We start from the raw sequence: 13,405 nt of genomic DNA, 5'->3' as shown, positions 1-13,405 counted from the left end.
GGTCATGGATCACCACAACGAATATAATAATAATGAAAAAGTTTGAAATACTGCAAGAATTACCCAAATATGACCCAGAGACATGGGGTGAAAAAATGCTGTTAGAAAAATGGCACTGATAAAACTTGTTCGATGCAGGGTTGCCACAAACCTTCAATTTATAAAAAATGCAATATCTGCAAAGTGCACTAAAGCGAAGCACAATAAATTGAGGTATGCCTGCATTGTATCATTTTTTTGAGGGGCAGGACACAATTCAACCTATAACACTGAGAATAACTCAAGCCATCTGAAAAAACAGAGTACTTTCAATACAATTCATACTTTTAATTTTCACAGAAGTTATTTCGTAAAAGTTATTTTCATATAAAACATTTATTCTATTAAATTGAATGTTTCTTCCTAGGAAGACTTCAAAAACAAAAGTTCTTTAACTTTATTCCTTAAATAACACCTCTGACTCCTATATTGCTAGAAGTAATTCATACATATATGTACATTGCAATACATGCATATATATGAAAGTTTTTTACCCAACCAAGTTTGAGACCAATAAAAATATCATGTCAGTTGCTTAGTCATGACAGAAATAGAACAGATGTAACTTGGTAAGAAGGAAGGAATTAATATTTGAGCCCAACTGCTCTGGAACTTTATATATAGACAGTTGACCCTTGAACAACAAAAGTTTGAACTGCACAGGTCCATTTATACGTAGATATTTTTTCAAGAAATATATTGGAAAATTTTTTGGAGATTTGTGACAATTTGAAAAAACCCACAGATGAACCATGTAGCCTAGAAATATTGAAAAAATTAAGAAAAAGTTAGTATATATCGTGAATGCATAAAATATTTGTAGATACCTTTACACAGGCATAAGGTGAGTGATATTTAATATAAAATTATTTGTTAGTTTTCTTACTGTTTTATAACTTTGCTTTCAAGGAATTACATTACAGTACAATATGCCTCTCTCTCATGATTGGAGAAACTGCATATCAGACTATCATCACGGGTAAGTGGGTTTTTCAATGTAACAATGTTTCTACTACTGTATTATAAATATGACTGTAATACTGTACACCACAAAAATCATATAATGGTTCATTTATTAGTGTATAGGCTTGGTAACCATGAAGCAATCATAGTGTTGTTTCTTTGTTATCAATGCATGAATCATTATACCTTTAAATAAATATGAATTTCTTTTTCACATTACCTTTTCAATTTTATGACTAATGTTAGTAATATGTATAACAGCTATAGTGTTTTGTATCATGAGACAATATTGATGTTGGTATTGACAGACAGATGATTCATCTTGTAAACAGACAATGTAAACTTATGGTTTCAATAAATACAGTACAGTACTGTAAATGTATTTTCTCTTCCTTAGGATTTTCTTAACACTTTCTTTTATCTAACTTACTTTATTATAACAATACAGTATATATTGATAATACATATAACATACAAAATATAGGTTAATCGACTATGTTATCAATAAGGCTTCTGGTCAATAAGCTATTAGCAGTTAAGTTTGGTGGGGGAGTCAGAAGTTACACACAGATTTTCAAGTGCGCAGGAGGTTGGTGCTCCTAACTCTCACTTTGCTCAAGGGTCCACTGCATTCTATATTTCAAAAGAAAATAGTAATTTTCTGATCTTTCAAAGAGAAAACTGTAAAAATTCTTCTTTCCTTCTCTCCTAGACAGATATTTTCTAATAATAAACACTCTGCCACCAACTTATTCCTGTCAAAATTCTGATGACACCTTCATGCCAGCTGCAAACCCAGAAATTTTAGTACTGCCACCTTTAATCCGTCATGCCTTTAACACCTGCAAACACATGCATGGCCAAACAGAAGGTTCCTGAATGTATTATAAGCAGCTTGACTATTCCAAAGATAAAATATTAACAATATTTTATTTACATTCCAGTTATTAGCTGTCTTAAACTTGAGTGTTTTGTAAAATTAATTTTTTACCTGACTCCCATCATCAGCCTTGATTCTTAGGGAATGCTAACATTTTTTTTTTTTTTTTTGCGGTGCACGGGCCTCTCACTGCTGTGGCCTCTCCCGTTGCGGAGCACAGGCTCCGGACGCGCAGGCTCAGCGGCCATGGCTCACGAGCCTAGCCGCTCCGCGGCATGTGGGATCTTCCCAGACCGGGGCACGAACCGTGTCCCCTGCATCGGCAGGCGGACTATCAACCACTACGCCACCAGGGAAGCCCCGGGAATGCTAACATTTTGAGAATTATCCATCATTTGTAATTATAAATTATTTATTTCCAAAGATATGGTCCCACATTATTATTGATCTCTCCAGGGTCTTGATACAGCAGAGAATCTATATAATGATAGTATGGGGTGTTTTTCATACACAAAACTCCGGATTTAAAGCTAGAATGAATCTAGAGAGTCATCCATAGTCATCTTATGGAAAAGGTTACTGAGGCAAAGTAGAAGACAGAGACTTGCCCAACATCACACAGGATGTTGGTAGGAAACCAAAAGAGGTGACAGGTCTTAAGTATGTTGCAAATACACTCCAAAAGCTGCATGCTGAGCAAGGGCAATGTATAAGCACGAAGCACCTGAAATGTAACAACTCATCAGCTTTGGCCAGTTTCCATAAACTGTGGTCAACTAGCAACCAATACACGGAGGGCTGAGTTTCGGAAAGACCGTGATCCTAAACAAATGCAATTTGTGGAAGAAATGGGCCAAAAGGGGGGATACAGGCAGTTTGAGGGCACAAGAAGCAAAACAAACAAAAAATTAAATAAATAGAATAAAAGCCTCCAGGCAGAATGGAAACAGAAGGAGGAACTAAAGATATAAGGACAAGATCACAAGAAATACTTTTCTTGAGAAAAAAAGACCCCAAACCTAATATCTATGATAATTCCAGATAAGAGAACGTGTTTATGCCCATCTTTTTACATTTCAGAAACAAGTATAATTTTGAAGATAATTTATTACTTACCAAACCTGCTATTGGTGTGGACAGTCTATTGATCTTCTTAATGACACCAGGTTTAAGCTTATTAATCAAACTGAAAGTAAATAAAGAAACAACATATGCAGTTACAAGAATGCCAATATTAGTTTAGTGTTCTTTTTAACATCCTCAAAAATCATACATGTCATTCATCCATCCCAATATTTTCTTCAGGTCTAAGAGCACAACAGAAAGCAAACAACTAAGAAAACAAGTCAAGAAACAGAGACCAGCAATGCCAACAACAGTGACACGGGCCTCTTAGAACATACAGACACACTTCTACATTCAAAGACATGTCCTTTACAAATAGTTCCACATTTGTTAAAGTAAGGTAATATTTGATTCTGTTTCAACAGTTAAAGGATCTCTTTCATTGTAATATAGTTCTCTTCAACCTAAGAATACTTTTTTCTATTAATCATTTTTACTGATTTTTTTTTCTCAAACTGATCCATGTTTTAAAAAGGTAGATTCAAACCATATTTTTTTCTTTGCCATATTTAAAGGGTGCAGTGGAACTCATCCAAATAACAACTATTTCCCATTGGTAACTCATTCAACTCTATGATTGCTTTGTTATCACTGCGGAATGACTGGGTAAAAATCTAAATGCACCAGAACTCCCCAAAATAGGCTAACAGTCACTTCAGAATCTAACACTGAACAAAAGTTTATGTTGTTATTACATAATCTGCAAGGATATTTGTAAGTCTCTAGATTCTAAAACACTTTTAGAGCCCAGCTTTGACACCTGAAACTTAAGAGTACAATTTTTGGTTCTAAATCTAGATTATGCTGAATTCTATATTTTTGTTGCTGTGCACTGATAATAGTGCCAAGCCATGTAGAAATTTAATATTATAATAATGTTTTTCTAGTAAAGCTAGCCTCATTAATTAATCATTAATCACTGCCAGAAAACTATAATTTGAAACAATGATTTTCCTATTCAGTAATGCTTCCACAAAAAACCAATTCTTTATTCTGTAACAGAGTTCCAAAAGGAAAGCAAATATAGGAGAAAGAATCAAACATTCTTAATTTACTGGTCTCTCCTTCACAATGGGCAACAGAAAAAAAGAAGAAAAATCTGACACTTGTGGAATGTCACTCCTTCAACATTCCAGAGATTTATATATACACTTGAGTGTGCTAAAAATAAAGAAGACAAAAGTCTCAACTTAATAAGCTTCAGAATGTTGTTAACAGGATTCAAAATTACCAAACAGTGGCTTATGAAGATTTAGTCTGGTGAACAAAAGCTGTTTTTCTGTTTTCATAGTTTCTTCACACAAAGATCTTTAGATAACATAGATGACAGAACCACCCCTCGACTTTAAGCATTTCCAAGAACTGTTACTCTTTGACTCCTAATTTCTTATTTGTGCACTGCAAATCACGTAGGAAGGAAGGCTTTCTCCCTCATGGTCACAATATTTTTCTTTAATCACTAGCTGAAGAGCTAGCAAAGAATTGAGCAGGTTTATAAGAAATGACATTTCCAATTTAATTGTTCTAGTTGTTCCCTATTAAGCAAGTATTTCTTGAATTCTATTACTGGTGGCTTCTTGCAACGCATAGTACAAATAACTGAAACATTACTTAACAGAAACATAATTCTAACATAGCGTCAACCAAGAAATTCATAGCAGTTGTTGACCACTAGTTTGACAGTGACTTTCCTACGGAACTTGAACCTTAAAATGTAATCTTTCTGTTATATTAAAAGTTAGACATAGGGGTTTCCCTGGTGGCGCAGTGGTTGAGAGTCCGCCTGCCGATGCAGGGGACACGGGTTCGTGCCCCGGTCCGGGAGGATCCCACATGCCGCGGAGCGGCTGGGCCCGTGAGCCTGCGCGTCCGGAGCCTGTGCTCCGCAGCGGGAGGGGCCCGCGTACCGCAAAAAAAAAAAAAAAAAAAAAAGTTAGACACCAATATGAGCTGGGGCATCTTATAAAATGTCAGGGAAATCTGACATCAGTTGTCCTTATTAAAGGAAGTGTGTCATAAATTCCGCCTCCACCCACTTGAGTCACCGGTAACTTTGGCCAGATCATTCAATTTATCTGTTTACTTCGCTTACCATTTTTGTATTACAGCGTTAGTAATAGAGAATTTTTTTTTTTTTTTTTTTTGCGGTACTTGGGCCTCTCACTGTTGTGGCCTCTCCCTCTGCGGAGCACAGCCTCCGGACGCGCAGGCTCAGTGGCCATGGCTCACGAGCCCAGCCGCTCCGCGGCATGTGGGATCTTCCCGGGCCAAGGCACGAACCCGTGTCCCCTGCATCGGCAGGCAGACTCTCAACCACTGCGCCACCAGGGAAGCCCGAGAATTTTTTTTTAATACAGTTTCTGGAATGGATAATAACACAGCCTACTCTCAATTAAGTCAGCCAAAGGAGGCAAGGGATAGAGGTAAAGCAAACAGCACAGATAAATGACATCTCCCAATAGTGAGTTAATGGACTCCTCCCTCATCAGAAAGTTTCAGAGCTATTACTTAGAAGCAACATACACCCAATGGATTGGCATCCATTCCTGAACTTCCTCGTATGTGTACAAACATGGAAATAACCACAAGGAACAACACCACTCTGGATAACATGCAAACTACCCTCTAAAAAAAGCAGTGTCACTAGAGGAAAATGCTGTTTTATTTTGTCAACTGTTAAAATGGTATCAGTTCTAAGCACTAGAATATGGAGAAAATGCTCATATAGTTTTGGCAGATAGTGAACATCCAATCTGATTATGAATCATGAGTAATTATTTTCAGATACAATTAAAGAAAGACTAGGATGTTTCTTCTGGGGAGAAAAACAGGTTTCATAAAATCTAAAATTCTGTGAAATTTAAGTCTATCTAAAGGAATAGGGCATTGTCTTATGTCAAATAAAATACAAGTGCCACACAAGAGAGATACTACTCTCTTTTACAAATGGAACTTCTTTGCATAATAAGTATTCTTCAATTATACATGTGGAATTCCTAAAGGCAACACTGGCTTCAGGTCACTGGCTCTATTTAAGAACCATATAACATGCTAACTTTCCAGATACCTCTGTACACAAGGAACTAGAGGCAGTCAAGGGACCACTTTGTCTGCCTGCATCCCTTTGCCCCACCCCTCTAATCCTATATAGAATCATACCTCGACTCCCCCAAGCTTTCCCTCATGGCCATGTGCTTTGCTAGCATACCAGGGGTGTGCTCTTTTAGTAAGATGAAAACCAGAACAGGAAACACCTAGTCACTTGCTATCTCCCATGGTAGAGCACCCCCGCAAAAAGGACTACAACCCCTCTCCTTCATCTCTTTCCTCCAGTTTTATCTATTTCCTCTTCTTCTCCTCCCCAAAATGTATTGCCCCTCCCTCCAAGGGAGTTGAGTTACATAACAGATGCTAGGAAGTTGTCTGTGTTCAGAAATCTCATCACCAGTGAATGTGACCTGACTTTAAATATAAGTCAGAGGCAACACTCCAAGAAAACTGCACATAGAGCTCAATATGGCATCTGGCTCAGTTATAAAAGGCTTTAATGAGAACTAGAATGTGATGCTCTGTCTCTTGGTCTCCAGGAACTAGTTCCAAATGCCAAATCTCATTTCCCCTTTATCAGAAAGCTCTTCAGCAGACGTAGAAAATCGAGAGACATCTTTTGACTTCCTATTTCCAAAGATTTTTTCCAAATGTACCACAAAGACTGACATCAAAGAGTATATCAATGCAATGAGAGTGAACTTTTTAACCTATAAGTATTTGGTTAGTCATTCACACATACATATTTTTAATATCTTTCTTTCGGCTGCATTTTCTAAACATATATCCCCACATTAGTCAAACTTTTCCTATCAGTAAGCTAAATATTTGTTTAAAAGATATACTAAAGATATTACACATTTCCTTACAAATTAAGGAGCAATGCCTTGTTTTATCTGTTACTCGACACAATCATTTGTCTAGGTTTCTTCGAGATGCAGACTCTGCTCAACAAACAGATGTCAAGTAAAGACAGAGCACTGCACTGGGACCAGCCACAGAGCAACCAGCCAGTGAAGGTGCTAAGTGCAAGGATGTTCTCTCATTCCAAACACATCTCCTAGCACTTATCGAAGGATCTGGCATATCAAATATTTTATAAACCCACTAACTTCTAACGCAGAAATTTTTCTGTGAATGATTCAAAATCTCTATCTTCTTTGTAGAAATTAATTTAGAAGAACTTTTTTAGTTTCACTCAAATGCTAGACATGATTTTGTGCTATTCCTCTTTGTCATTTTTTGTTACCAAACAAGTCAATCTTCAGTGTTCTCTCTTGATTGTCAAATGCTGATCAAGAGAGTAAGCTCTCTAGGGACTTCCCTGGTGGTCCAGTGGGTAATACTCCACGCTTCCAATGCAGGGGGCCCAGGTTCGATGCCTGGTCAGGGAACTAGATCCCGCATGCATGCCGCAACTAAGAAGCCCGCATGCCCAACAAAGATCCCAAGGGCCGCAACAAAGACCCGGCGCAGCCTAAATAAATAAATAAATAAATAATAAGTAAATAAATATTTTTTGAAAAAAGAGAGAGTAAGCTCTCTACCAGATATATTAATTTAGAATGGTTATCATAAGTACATGTTTTACTAATATTTTTAATTAATTATCTACAGCTAAATTCATAAGTTGTAATATTTTAAAAATAAAAACCATCTTGAGTAGTGATCACACATCCATGGATAAAGTAATAAGCATATGTAATTTAAAATTTTAAAGTTTAAAAACATTCAAGGGGCTTCCCTGGTGGCGCAGTGGTTGAGAATCTGCCTGCTAATGCAGGAGACACGGGTTCGAGCCCTGGTCTGGGAGGATCCCACATGCCGCGGAGCAACTAGGCCCGTGAGCCACAACTACTGAGCCTGCACGTCTGGAGCCTGTGCTGTGCAACAAGAGGCCGCCATAGTGAGAGGCCTGCGCACCGCGATGAAGAGTGGCCCCCGCTTGCCACAACTAGAGAAAGCCCTCGCACAGAAACGAAGATGCAACACAGCAAAACTAAATTAATTAATTAATAAACTCCTACCCCCAACATCTTCTAAAAAAAAACATTCAATACAGAATTTTATGATTACTTCAGTATTGATATTTTTAAAGACTGGTAGTAAAATTCATGTAAGTTTGATTTCTAGAATTCCTGTGGCAGTAATTTTGAATACTGCTGAATTAGGATACAACACAAATAAATGGTTAACAAGACATGCTAAGATGGGAAAGTAAGTGAAGCGGCAACAAGTCAGTACCAATGCATTGATAATCATCATTTCATGACGATAGGACTTTCCGTTTAGCTTCACTGTTATGCCTGAAGCATCCTCCAGTGAGTCCAGCAAAGCTCAAGTGGTCTGACAGCAGAGTCCTCTTATTCTAGGCAACATCAACAATTATGGCACTAATGGATCTTGCTGAGTAACAGGACATTTCCCAATACAACATCGATAGCCATACGTGTTAGCAGGAGGACTCTGGTTTCCTGTCCTGGTTCTGCTCTTTACTACTAAGTAACATCGCAACTTCTGCTCCATCCCTTCATATAAATCAGAGGATTCTCACAGTCGAACTTAGGTTCTTCCCAACTTTTGCCACTGTAAAAATGCTTGGATGCATGTCTATATGTATATCTTTGACCATGCTCCTTATCATTTCTTATATTCTATTTCTAGAAATAAAACCATCAGTGACAAGCTCTTGGTACTTGTCTGGAAAGGAACCTGGCAATATGAACCAATTTACTTTTGCATCAGCTGGTATCATTCCTGTGTCTACCTCATGGTATGATAAAACAGCAACACTGTTTCCCTCTGCCTGTCAGCCCTACTGCGTGATCTCCCTAGTGCTGCAGGCTTTATAAGCACTGCTTGAAAGGGATATAAAAAATTTTACCAATGTTTTATGTATCACATGTTAGATATTTAAGCTCTTTTTAATATTTTCCACTATGAAGAGGCTTTATGCATACCTTTTTCCCATTTTGTAGTCTTTTCTTAGAGTCCAAAACAAAAGAATTATTGGGGAAAGTCTTATAACCTTTATGATAAATAAATATATGTTTATATTAATAAATAAACTAGCATATAATTACTTGATAGTTACTGCCAAATTGCTGTTCAGCACTGTACCAGCTTATACTCAACTGGTCATTTTGAGAATATCATAGACTACTTTGCCATAACATGGCCATCATTTTTTTTAACAGATTTTAAATTATTTACTACTTCAATTTAAAAATCGTATCTGATTTTAACATAATTATTTCTTACTATTGAAGGTAGAGATTTTACTATTTATTTCCAGTAGTATTTCTTCATTTGTGAAGTATTTGGTCACATCCTTTGCTCATTTGTCTATTGAGATTTTCAAACGTGTACCTTACCAGTTTATTTGAACTCCAGATAATATTTAAGCCAATTCTGCTTAAAATATTTTTCCCAGAATGTTATTTGCCAGAGTTATCTATTTCATAAAACTTCAAGTCTATTTTTTCTGGGTTTTTTCTATTCCTTCAAAGCTTAGAATCTTAAACTGCCTCCAAAATTTTTTTAATTCTTCTATTTTATTTTCTCAGTTTTTTATTATTTTAATCCAGGCTATATTCTAGTATACGTAAGGTTTGGGTTTGGGTTTTTTTTTACTGAAGCATAATTGACCTACAACACTATGTTAGTTCCAGGTACATAACATAATGATCCAATATTTCTATACATTACAAAATGATCACCATGATAAATCTAGTTACCATCTGTCACCATACAAAGATATTACAATATTATTGACTATACTCCCGTGATTCATTTATTTTATAACTGAAGTTTGTACCTCTCAATCTCTCTCATCTATTTCACTTATTTCCCATCCCCCCGCTCTGGCAACCACCTATTTGTTCTCTATGACTGTGTTTCTGGTTTTTTTGTATGTGTTCACTTGTTTTCGTTTTTAGATTCCATATTTACGTGAATCATGGTATTTGTCTTTCTCTGTCTGACATTTCACTTAGCATAATACCCTCTAATTCCACCTATGTTGTCACAAATGGCAAGATTTCATTCTTTTTATGGCAGAGTCATATTCTACTGCGCGTATATACCACCTCCTCTTCATCCCTTCATCTCTTAATGGGTGCTTAGGTTGCTTCCATATCTTGGCTACTGTAAATAATGATGCAATGAACTTAGGGGTGCACATATCTTTTTGAATTAGTGTTTTCGTTTTCTTGGGGAAAATAACCAGAAGTGGAATTGCTGGATTAAATGGTAATTCTATTCTTAATTTTTAGAGGAAGCTCCATACTGTTCTCCATAGTGGCTGCACCAATTTACATTCCCCCCAACAGTGCACGAGGGTTCCCTTTTCTCCACATCCTCGCCAACGCTTGTTATTTGTTGTCTTTTTGATAATAGTCATTCTGACAGGTGTGAGATAGTATCTCACTGAGATTTTGATTTGCATTTCGCTGATGATTAGTGATGTTAAGCATGTGTCTATTGGCCATCTGCCTGTCTTCTTTGGAAAAATGTCTATTCAGGTCCTTTGTCCATTTTTTTATCAGGTTGTTGTTTTCATTTGTTTGTTTGTTTTGTTTTTTTGCGGTACGCGGGCCTCTCACTGTTGTGGCCTCTCCCGCTGCGGAGTACAGGCTCCAGACGCGCAGGCTCAGCGGCCATGGCTCAAGGGCCCAGCCGCTCCACGGCCTGTGGGATCTTCCTGGACCGGGGCACGAACCCGTGTCCCCTGCATCGGCAGGTGGACTCTCAACCACTGCACCACCAGGGAAGCCTGGTTGTTTGTTTTTTTGATGTTGAGTTGTGGTATATGCTGAGTTTGTAAATTAATTTTCTTAGCCAATTATGTACCCCAATACAAATAATCGAGTGACTCATCTCTTCTCCATTCTCTCATCTGTCCTTTATCACAACTTCCTATGCATAAGAATGTATTTTGGACCTTCCAATTACATTAATATGTACATTTATAAAGCAATCCATAATTTTTTAATTACTGTGCTTTCTCAAGTCTGTCATTTGTTCTAATATTGAGACAGTATCATTCCACAGAAATTTTTAATTTTAGGATTTTTCCTCTTCTCACCTGTTTATTCTTCCCTGTGAATGTTAAAATCCTATTTATTCTAAGAAAAGTCTGACTAGATTTAACATGGGTATTGGCTTAAAATTATAAACAAATTGACAACTATTGGAAATACAGTTTTTTCATTCCATTTCTTAAGTCATATAGTTTACCATTACATTTCAACATACAAAATATAAGTCTCACACATTTCTCTCAAGTAAACAGTAAACTGTGCTCTAAACTTTTTCACTATTGCCTTTTATCCCTTAGATCTCATCTGACTTTCTGACTGATGATTGTTGGTAAGTAAAAATTCTAGAGATTAAGTCTCTCATAAGGCAATTACTCTACTTTTAATTGATGTGATATCATTATATATTTGTCCTTTTGCAATATTCATTTCCCTTTCTTAATTCTCATTGCACCGACTAGAATTCCTATACTTTCACCATTTCCTGGCCAACACGTGGTTTTCCATTACCTACCTGAGAGGCTTCATGACATCAAGAAACTACTTCAAAAATAACTTTTTTCTGATCAACTTTAATATAAATTGTTTATATTACACACATTTAGCACATACATTACTCCTATTTATTTTTAGTAGAACATCATTCTCATTTTTTTTTCCTCAGAGACCCTAGCACTGAAATGTTGTGTGCCCTCCTCTTAGTAATTTATATTTAGGATGAGAAAGCCCTGTAGATGGTACCAGCAAGTTCATGAGACAGGACCAAAGCTTTCTACCTTCAAGTCTGAGGCCACAATGTAAAAAAAACCTCTGCAAAATTTTCAATGAGTCTGTATGTATAACATGACTACCATTACAGAAGTGAATTTTTTAATTGATGTTTGCCAAGCTGACCTTCAACTTGAAAAACTACTTTTAAAAAAATGACGTTTTGCTATATGTGGATATAAAATTACAGAAAAAATTGACGGTGAAGGTTAAAAAGACAGCATACAGATGGCAACCATAAAACACTGCCATGAAGAGAAAGCAGTTTTAAAAATTTTAATTATCTTTATGAACTTGAACACGTGCATCTTTGCAAACTACTGGATTATCAAATAATATAGAAACTTCAAAGTCTGTACCACTTTAAGTGAAGAAAAATAGTTCTTATTACTTAAATTTTAAATGGCTATAATATGGGATCAGGGTCAATTGTTAGTGCTGGTGAGCTGTATGAACGCACCTGTCCTCAGGAAATTCAAAACCAGTAAGAGCTCTAAGAGAAAAGCCTTCATCCTTACAGAAGGACCTCTGAGCTTTACACGGAGCTCTGCATAGAAGCCCCAAGAATCCACTGATGTCGCTGTCACTCAGTGTGTGAAAGTCTCCAACTCTAACAAAGGACAGAGCCCTCTCGCATGAATGAGAAGTGGCAAGGTCTCTATCTTGTCTGTTGTCTTAAAACAATCACTCGAGTATCCCATAGTAAATTAACAGGAGTATTTTTTAATAATTTTTTTCTTTTTTTGAATGCACCTTTAACAAAATACTACAGTCGTTTCAGGAAGACAGTATAGTATTCACATAGCAGATATAAATAGAAACAGGTTTTCTCAAACCAGTAGGTGAATGTTTATTTGCTCCACTCTTTCCAAGCTGCAAGCCATGGAAAGGAAGGCCTGGTGCCAGTGTGAGAAGAGTTTCCTCAAAAATGTGAGCTGTGAGTTCAAAAAGGCATAAACGTCTGCATGGCTGACTTGGGACAGAGCAAAGACTTGGCATTATTCCAGGGATGGGAAGTACTGACTGACTAACCAGAGACACACCCAATAAGATTACCTTCAAATACATCTTCTTACTTCATAAAGATAATAAACAATGTTTCCATTTAAATATTTCCAAGATTGCTATCATATGATGAGTAACTATGAAATTACTAATCACTAGCTGGATATGCTCCAACTAAATATATTTAAAGAGATATAATTCTGCAGAACCACAGAGCAAGAGAGGACTGCAGATACTTATGTAGTGGCAAATCTCTTAAATTTTTAAATATATAGTAAGGGAGTCTTCAGGAACCCTAATAAACACTGAAGATAGGAGACAGATGAATGAATACTATTAATAAAATTCATAGAAAATTATAACCAGGAGTTGAAATCACCTTATAGACCCCTGTCAATCCTTTTACTAATTAGAAAAAAAAACCAAATTAGATTTCGTTCACATTTCACTGTTTAATAAAGCCAAGAGAGACTGCATGTCTAAGGTATACAGTAAAATAATTACTACAACAGACTTTAACTGGGGGAGTATTCTTTAG

At 36.6% G+C, this 13,405-nt stretch overlaps 1 long non-coding RNA gene across 1 annotated transcript; it reads left to right on the top strand.

Moving 5' to 3' along the window:
- The first annotated feature begins 685 nt into the window (after nt 1-685).
- LOC132509044 (uncharacterized) lies at nt 686-12,837 on the top strand. Its single transcript, XR_009536866.1, has 4 exons — nt 686-883; nt 8,720-8,828; nt 11,394-11,425; nt 12,736-12,837. It is a non-coding gene; the product is annotated as an uncharacterized LOC132509044 (long non-coding RNA).
- Nucleotides 12,838-13,405: the final 568 nt, after the last annotated feature.

Source organism: Lagenorhynchus albirostris, chromosome 18 (assembly GCF_949774975.1).
Source record: "Lagenorhynchus albirostris chromosome 18, mLagAlb1.1, whole genome shotgun sequence".
NCBI classification, from domain to species: Eukaryota; Metazoa; Chordata; class Mammalia; order Artiodactyla; family Delphinidae; genus Lagenorhynchus; species Lagenorhynchus albirostris.
Note: the sequence above shows the minus strand (reverse complement) of the source record. Positions and strands in the feature narration are given on the sequence as shown.